Genomic DNA, 9,229 nt, shown 5'->3' on the forward strand with positions numbered 1-9,229 from the left:
TTTTGGTATATGTTCATACCGAGTTGAAATGTTATATTTAGACCGAGATTCGGTCGGAGTAAGTTATAAAAACCCGAAAGTATCCCGGAGGAGTTTATATTTGAAAACATTAACGCTAGCGAGTAGAGTGGTACGTATATGATCTAGACCAAGGATCGGTCGGTAAAAATTGATGAAAACCCGGAAGTATTCCGGAGGTGTTTTAATTAAGAATATTAACGATATAGTAGAGCGTGATGTATAAGTCGTAAGACCGAGAGTCGGTCAGTTTTGTTTTATAAAATATAAACCCGGGAATCATCCCGGAGATGTTTTGGACGATTAAAAATCCGTAATTATTTTATTCCAAGGGAATCAACGTCCACTTACGAAATATTAAACACCTCGAACTTTTATTAAAGCAATTTTCAAATATCGTATTCCCTCAACTATATTTTATTGCTCGAATAACAAATATTTATTAACAATTCATTTATTATGGATCAAGTATTCTCCAGCGAATATTTATTTCAAACTAGATTAAATATTAAAGATGATTATATTACTTAAACATAAATAAGTTGAGAAATATTATTTCAATATTTTTTTAAAAGTATAACTATTGGAGGATTAACTATTTATCGATTAATATTTAATTATTAATTATTTATTAAAGAATTTATTTATGATTTAAAAATCATAAAACCTGATCTAAAATACTTTCTGATTTTCGGAAAATCATTCAAATAATTTCAAATCATCGGTGAATATTATCTCGACTTATTTTAAATATTTTGAATATAGTTTTAAAAGTATTTAATTATTTGTTGACAACGGTCAACTCACATCCTTAGTACTTCCTCCGATACATATACATATATACGCTAATAAAATAAGCTGTTTCTATCAACAAGCAAAATTCTTGGGGGAACTTCGATGTGGTTCGATTTCTCAAAATATGATAAAATTATGTTAAAGGACAAGGGAGGGGTAGACTCTAGTACTATGTGTGCTAAATGGACTACCAAAGGTACCGCAGGCGAAGGTACTCTGTGTACTCAGGAACTTGTGAAGTATGTGTATATCCAAAAATGGGATACGTAGCCCGAATGCGGCAAGGGTGATAATCGGGATACGAAGGTATCGTCCTTCTACTAGTAGAAAAGGTTACTATTTCCGTAGTACGACTGATCATCGTATGCGGTGGTTCCAACGAATGTCCTATTCTTCCAATTGGAATTGTGATGCAATACCGTAACCCGAGCCTAGGTGATGGGTTTACCATTAAGGTATTCGCAGGAAAATAATCCATTAAAGAATTGTTTTCATAAGAAGGTGTGTATCACCAAGGAAAACTATTTTTGAAGAAAACGTATTTATCATATATGACGTTTTACTTGACTTTATCATACAGTCATTTCATACAGTACATTATTATGCTGGGCATTATAGCTCACTCTTGTTTTCTTTTAAATGACACAACACAACAGATAACCAGCATGCCGGTGTGAGACTTAGTCGCTTACAGTCATGGGGAGAATCCCTGGCAGTTTTGTCTCAGGTGGGCCAGAGTATCAGATAGGTATAAGATATCAGTCGTAATTATTGTAACTTCATGTAGAGGTTATGAATAATTGTTTGAGATCCTGTAAAGTATATTCTATATAGACAATGTGTGCGTACTTGGATAGTTGCGTACAAATGATGTACGAAAAAGAAAGAATGTCAAAATTGTGTAATTGCGGTTTACATGTATGGAATGCTATGATATGTTGTACACTTGAGACTTTACAGAAAAAAAACTGAATTTTGTGGGTAGATTCGCTATAAACTCTCACAAGACGATACTCATCCTACTAGGGTTGCCTAGGGGTTTAACGGCTTGTTGCATATGCTCAATGCAATCGTGTCATCTACAAAAATGATATTAATTAGTTAGGACTTAGTTTTTTTTCTCTTATTTGCCCAATGACGTGCAAATGCTTGGTGTGGGGATATTTGATAGAGTATATTTTTTTATATATTTTTTAGATGAGTTTTGTCCTTATATTTATTGTGTTTTACACTGATTAGGATATTTATTTAATATGTTTTGATGTTTTATTGTAGGTTACAAGGATATTCTAGACTTAGAAGGATTTGGAGTAAATAATCCTATTTTAAAGTGAAAATAGAGAAAAATTCGTACAGCCCACGCGAAGTCCGATTTTGATGATCTTACAGCCCACGCGAAACTTATAGAATTCTCTTTAATTTAGAGATAGTCCATTAAGGAGAATCCAACTGGAGCAGCCCATAAATTACAGTGAATAGACAACTACAAATTTTTATTATAGAATCCTACTCGGTCTAGAACTCTCACTTGTAATTTGATTAGAATAATAAAATACTTTTAATTATTTGACTAGACATCAGTTTTTATTATTAGCTTGGAGAGGACATAGATAGATACGTACTTTATATACACAAAGTTAGGGGTTTTCTTCATCTCTTTCATTATAAGCATTGGATGCAATTGTTTTAGCGGATTCATTATTCTCCATTAGTATAAGTTTGAGGTATTCCTTATTATCTTATTTTCATTAGTATTTGTTTTACATGGCGTTCATCATTAGTTTATCACTTTTACATCTAGTATGAGTGAGTAGTTCCATTCTAGGGCACAAAGGAAAGCCATGTTTGCACCATGAATAAGATTTAATTTTATTAATAGTTTAACGGATAAAACGTAATTCTAGTCGATATGTTTTAATACTAATCTTAATATTTGGCAAATATAGATTAACTGTATGCAATAGGGGTAATAGGTCGGGATATTTTACTCACTAGAGGCACACATAAGATTAGCAGAACTGGAAGTGAGGGGGGACCATAATTGGATTTCTGAAAGTGTTAATTCTTGGGAAAGATTAATCGTTACTTTAATTACTTGACCCACTGAATCGCTATACTTTCATGATTAGTCTGGTGTAAACATGGTGAACCTGCAATGCCCTAGACCGTTAGTTAATTGATTTAAAAAATAGTTAATTTGCATTAATAGTTAGTTCAAAATCTCTAATATTCATTTTTCTCTTGGAAACAATTCATATTAGTTGAACTGAAATTCTTAAAAATCGTCTCATTATGGATATGACCTGCACTTTCCATTTTGTACTAGCAATAGAAAGCGTGTGCTTGCGGTTAGATAAAAAAATTACACATCATGCCTAAGTGACAGCTCCAGGGTGTCGGAACGGCTCTAGGTGCACCGTGGCAGCACCGGGCGCTGCAGTAGTCTTGGGCACCGCGACAGCACCAGTCGCCACAATAGCTCAGGGCATGCATTAATTGATTTATAACCGCATGGAAAAAATTTTGTATCAAGATTTTTATAGAAAGAAGATTGTAATTTTATTTGTCGAAAATTGATATGAAAGATAAAAGTTTCATTCACATAAGTTGTGGAGCCTATGAGCGCACCCCGTGTTTGGAAAAGAAATAGGTCGTGACCCGAGAACTCCGTGGTGGGCCTTGGACGCCCAAGTGTGGAAGATACGTAATTTTTATTCTAATTTATAATTTTAAACTACTTTCCTAACACAATTGAAGGTCAATGTGAAGATTATGCAAGATTTACAAGGCATGCATACTTAACATGCAAATCCTTAGGAAAGCATATGAAGTTCAAGTATTTTTAGATCCCTTGATCTAGAAACATACATAAAAGGAAGAAAAAGAGATGTATGCCTGGAAGAAAAAATTGAAATTTATTAAAATTTCAACACTGGAATGAAACCCCGAGGGGTAGGGCGCGCCCCGAGCGAGTGATGACCTCGAGAAAGAAAAAATTTCTAATTTTTTTTTGGAAAATTTTTGCGGAATAAAAATTGAAGTTTTAGATTTTCTGAAGCTCTAGAGAAAATTTTATCAACTACACACTTTTTTTAGAAGGAAAATTATAAACCTACATGCAATGAAAATTCTACCTGCGAACGATGGGATGAGAAGTCTAAGGTGAACAAGACTGAAGCTGCTCGCAAAAGATTGAAAAAAAAATTCACTTTATTTTTTTTAACAAACTAGAAAATTGGGGAGAGGAGTAGTTGTTACAGCATAAAATCATCATGAATATTTTATCGGGTTATTGAAGAAAATGGGTCGGACCATCAGCGAAGAAGGAGTATATGGAGCTTCGGAGAACACGTCTCCGGAAGCACTAGGCAGTGCTAAACCCGGGACCGGCCATTTGCGACGGCCATCAACGGCGAGAAAGTACGATGAAAATTTATAATGTTTTATACAAAGATTGACGTCGGTTACTACAAGGAAGGTTTATGAAGGTCGCAACAATAGAGGTGTACAGTGGCCTCTACAGTGAAGGTTCTACGACAGTCGTTACGGTGCAGGTTGACAACGAAGAATAAAATTGGTGAGAAGTCCAAAAAAGATGTCCAACAACTAGAAGAGAATGAATACAATTATTAAAGAACTTGGAATGACCCTGGCTCCGAGGAAACGTCCTCGGACCCCCTAGGGCGTGCCCTAGGCCATTTGGCCGCAAGGGGTTGCCGCCTCACATTGTGGAATGAATGAGCGATGAAAAATTAGCAAGTAAGGTTGTTCACATGACTCAATGGAGGAAAATTGAATATCATATAAAAAAGTGATAGAGAGGAGCCTTCGGAAATCCCCCAACCCCACCCCTTAGGGCGTGCCTTAGGGGTCCGGATGAGGCTCCGGAGAGGCTCCAACCCTTTAAGGCGTGCCTTGAGGGTAAAAGAGGGGTCTCCTGGAGCCCATTTTCCCGAAAAATTATTGAAGATGTTGTTCTGTCTTGTTCTGAGTATTCCTCGTAGGGGGATGTTCGTTAAACATAGTGTGTGCTTTGGTAGCCTCGTCTCTGTAGTCAAGGGGTTGTCCTCGTCGATAGACTTTGGGTTATCTCACAATTTGCACTTGTACTCTTGGGATCACTCGTCATTTAGTATGGTAGATTATCCCCATCGGGGGCGAGGATGCGCTTGAGCATTTACGGTAAGTAATGGTTATACCTGCAATTACGATCGACGAAGATAGCGGTAGCGGAGAGGATATCCACCAGCATGGAAGTTTCCTCATCCGTGAAGTTTGGAAGTTGTAATCGAGCGCTGGGCCTTTGTGACTAGGCCTCATCGCTGGGCCCTCCTAAAGCAAATATATATTCGAGTTATAATAGGAAGTTAGTTCGACAAATTCTATTGAGCCCCGAAATGATAGGCCAAGTCCAGATTAGTTTCTTGTTCTCCAAGAACTACGTAGAGTTTGATCCTCTATAAATAGAGGTACGTAGGCATATTGTAAGGAGTTGGAAATGAGACATTTTTATACCATCACCTTTTTACGTCACCACCAAACACACTTACGATCCCAGCTCCCGATTCATTAAAATCGCCATACTTCGATGACCTTTATGACGAAGAACCATCATTGTGGATCTTAATTCCGGCCACAAAACTCAATTCTCTATTAATCAAATTCCTCATTTAACAAATAACATAGGTTTTAAGAAATTAAATTTGATTTTAATGTTAACCACAAAAATAAAATAGTGGGTATTAAATTGATGGAATTAAGTGAATATGTGATTGTCATGATGTTATAAAAAGAAGGTTAGTTCTTGTTGGGATATCCAAAATAAGAAAGTGGGCCGGAATGAGACCGACGTAAGAAAGAAAATAAATATAGAACAATGCTACATTTCCCGAAAGTAATCCCAAAATTTTACCAAATGACACGTGACGTCTTTTTATTTGTGTACTCATATTTATGCACGAGGGGCTCATGACAATTCTTATAATTAAATAATAAAATAATGATAACTAATCATTCATGAATGGTTTTAAAAAACCGTTGTGAGAACTCTAGTATTTTCACCAATAAATGTATATACATATTTTTCGCACGTGTGAGTCAGGGAGCAACATCATATTTCCATGTGTCGGTCCTAAAAAATTACTCCCTCCATCCCAACCATTTCTATATAGATGGTTCGGGTACGGAGGATAAAAAATTCATTAAAATAATATTAGTTTTAATAAGGTAGTGGGATGAGAGAGAAACAAAAAATTGTAATTAGTGAGAAAAAATATAAAGTTGGTTAAAGTAGTGGGACCAATCAATATTTAATAATAAAGTGAGTGTAGTGGGAGAAAGCAGTGGATGTGGTTGATTTTTATATTATTAAATTTTTACTATTTTTGGTAAGTTTGAAATGTATAGAATTAAATTGAATGGAAAATTAAAAAAAGGAAAGTGTATATAAATAAACGAGAGAGAGTATTAAAATTGATTATTGGCATCCAAGTACAATGATATAGGCCAAATAGTTGTTCAACAACTTTTAACCAATTGAAAACACCTGTCTCTCGTACTGCACTTCATGGAAATAAATACAGGAGACCAAGTACACACACAGAATAACAGGACACCAAAAATCTGTCAATGTGCAATAAGTTTGATTCATTCTCTGAAACCACAATTGTCATGCTGTTTTTAACTTGCACTAGCACCTTCGTCGAAAGCAACTTGGAGAAAAAATTATGTAACTTTGAGATACATGTAAAAAAACAACAATATTTATTTAGGACGAAGGAATATGAGATTCAAATCAAAGTTCATTCCAATACGAGAATAATCACATAAAGCAAAAGTGCGATACACTTTCATTGCTAGAAAGTGTGACGATATCTTCTAAATTATATTTTGTAGAAGTTCGAAAGCAAATATCTAACATCCTTTAAATTTAAGTTGTACGGTCTAATAGAAAGAGAACCCTAAGAACCCTTGGTGTAATACAGAGTTCTAATCTTGTCCTTGTTCAAATCAAGGAGGGTGCGGGACTGTGTTTGACTCATAACAATAAAAAAGAGAAGGAAACATAAATAAAAAAAACTTTCAGTATTCTGTATTAATATAAATTAATGGAGAAAAGTACAGGGCAGTTTGTGATGAAATTGAACCTAGCTTAATTTACATCAAGATATCTAAGAAACACAAGTATACATGCCCCTCTAGTTAAATTAATATTGATCAATGATCAGTTCTACTTACCCAAACAAAACACTTTTTGACATTGTTGTTGCCTTTAGTATCATTATATATTGCAGCATCTCCGGGCACTGCTTTAGGAACATCTTCTTGATCATCTGAATATCCCTTGAAAACTGGTGTCTTGGGAGAATTAAAATAAACAAATTAATAACCTGTGTTGTTTTTAGTGTCCCGTGTTAATAATTCAGCATATACCAAATTTATCTGTCCAAGAGACCTCATGAGGCCAGATGTATCCCACATGCTAGGGCCAAAAATCCAAACTTTCATTCTACTCTATTAGATTTACCACTCCATCTCCTCATCACATCTAGCAATATCTCATTCCAGGTATCAATTGGCCCTGGTAAGCACCAATGTACACAGTCATTCTGCACGTGGTCTCCTACGCCATTGGCAAACGGATAGGGATACATATAAGGCCCCGGGTGGCCATCAGGTCTCATCAGTGACAATTTGGTCACATCCAAGGCCTCTAACCTTAAGTTCTTAAATCTTTTAGCTTTCTTCTTTGCCACTTTCACAATGTCCAACTCAGATTTTCTCATCTCTGCATCCATGTTTATAAGCTCAATTTCCCCTTCCTTATAAGGCTTAATCTTCGAACAAGCCCCAAGCTTATCCCACTCCCCTTCGAAATGTGCTGGGGTAAATGTAGTAACAATAACATCAATTGAACCATTTCTATCAGAACCAACTCTACTACCTCTCCTCTTCATTACGGCCTTAAGTGTAGTATCAATTGCCTTCCCATAAACTCCATAAAAACCAATATCAGTATAATTCATACCAGTACAAACATGACAACCTAGTATTTTATCACCATCAAAATACACAGCAGGATGTAAAAACCAATGCCCAATTGATAAAACAAGCATATCTATAGTCCCAAGATCCGAAGCCCATCTCTCATCCACAGAATCTAAGAACAACCTATTATAATCTGGACCACCATTTGTCGATTTTTCGATACCTTTAACAAGAAAGGGTGACCAATAATTGAAACATTCACATTATGCGAATGAAAGTTCCATCTCCTAAATTTATCATCTTCGCCATCTTTATAAACAAGATTAGGAGCAGAAAATGTAGATAACATACAAAGAAGTGACTCTAATTGATTTCTAGCCATTGAGTCACCTACAAAAGCTACATGTTTGTTCTTGAGCATATCAAGAAAAATGTTGGGCTCAAACCTGGGAACTTTGCATTCATTAGGCTTCCATCTCCAATATAAATAGCCTGTATCAGGTCTTCCATGACCCATACAATCTCGTCCCTTTTTTATTGTCCCACAACTTGTACCATTATACATAGGACCTTGTTTGTCATGGACCCATTCACCATTTGTATAGTCACATGTTGTTGATTCCACATGGGGTTTTTCTTTTTCTGCAAAAACAAAATTCCCATTCAAAATCTTTAAATTTTATGCACCACAAATATATATAAACAAAAAAAATAAGAATAGCATATTAGCATGTCAAGAAAAAATACTTATACAAGTAAAGTTACGATATTTTTACCTTGTGAGTATGGAGGAGAAGATGTGTAAGGAGAAGGAGAAGGGGTGCTAGTAATGAGAATGGAGTTAGTGGGGAGAAATTGATCTTGAGTTTGAGAAGAAAGAAGAGGAAAATAAGGGTAAAAGTAAAAACGAATGAATGCAATAGAAAGAAGAGTAAATAAAGTCCATGATATTAACTTGTTTCTCATAAGAAAAGAAGATTGATAATCTTTCAATGGGTTTGCTGACCCCATTGCATGTATATTTATACGAACAGATGTATACTCTATCTCTCTCTGTCTCTCTCTCTGTATCTCTCTCTTCTCTGTCTCTCTCTCTCTGTACTTCTCTCTGTGTCTCCCTCTCTGTACTTAATTATTTAAGTTGAATATTTCTTCAGTTTCTTGTGGTTGTTATGTTGGGTACGGTTGGGCTGTAAAGAGCTGGAGCAGGGAAAAAGTAGGAGGGGGACAAATGGGGAGGAGGGATGAGGAGAGGATGATGAAGAATGCTAAAAGTTAAAATAACATAATAAAAAAAAGGTGTGTAATTTCGTGTGGGAGACAAGGGTGATCGAGTCAAAGTCCTATATCGTGAATTCCATTATCTTTGGCTTTCGTTGGTTGGCCAACTAATTAGTTGTAATTTCACCATTACTTCCCCTATTTATAG

The 9,229-nt window shown here is 35.6% G+C and overlaps 1 pseudogene; it reads right to left on the reverse strand.

The window, feature by feature from the left end:
* Nucleotides 1-6,866: 6,866 nt before the first annotated feature.
* On the reverse strand, nucleotides 6,867-9,011 carry LOC141705241 (xyloglucan O-acetyltransferase 1-like; annotated as a pseudogene).
* Between the last annotated feature and the right edge of the window lie 218 nt (nucleotides 9,012-9,229).

Source organism: Apium graveolens, unplaced genomic scaffold (genome assembly GCF_009905375.1).
Source record: "Apium graveolens cultivar Ventura unplaced genomic scaffold, ASM990537v1 ctg8688, whole genome shotgun sequence".
Taxonomy (NCBI): Eukaryota; Viridiplantae; Streptophyta; class Magnoliopsida; order Apiales; family Apiaceae; genus Apium; species Apium graveolens.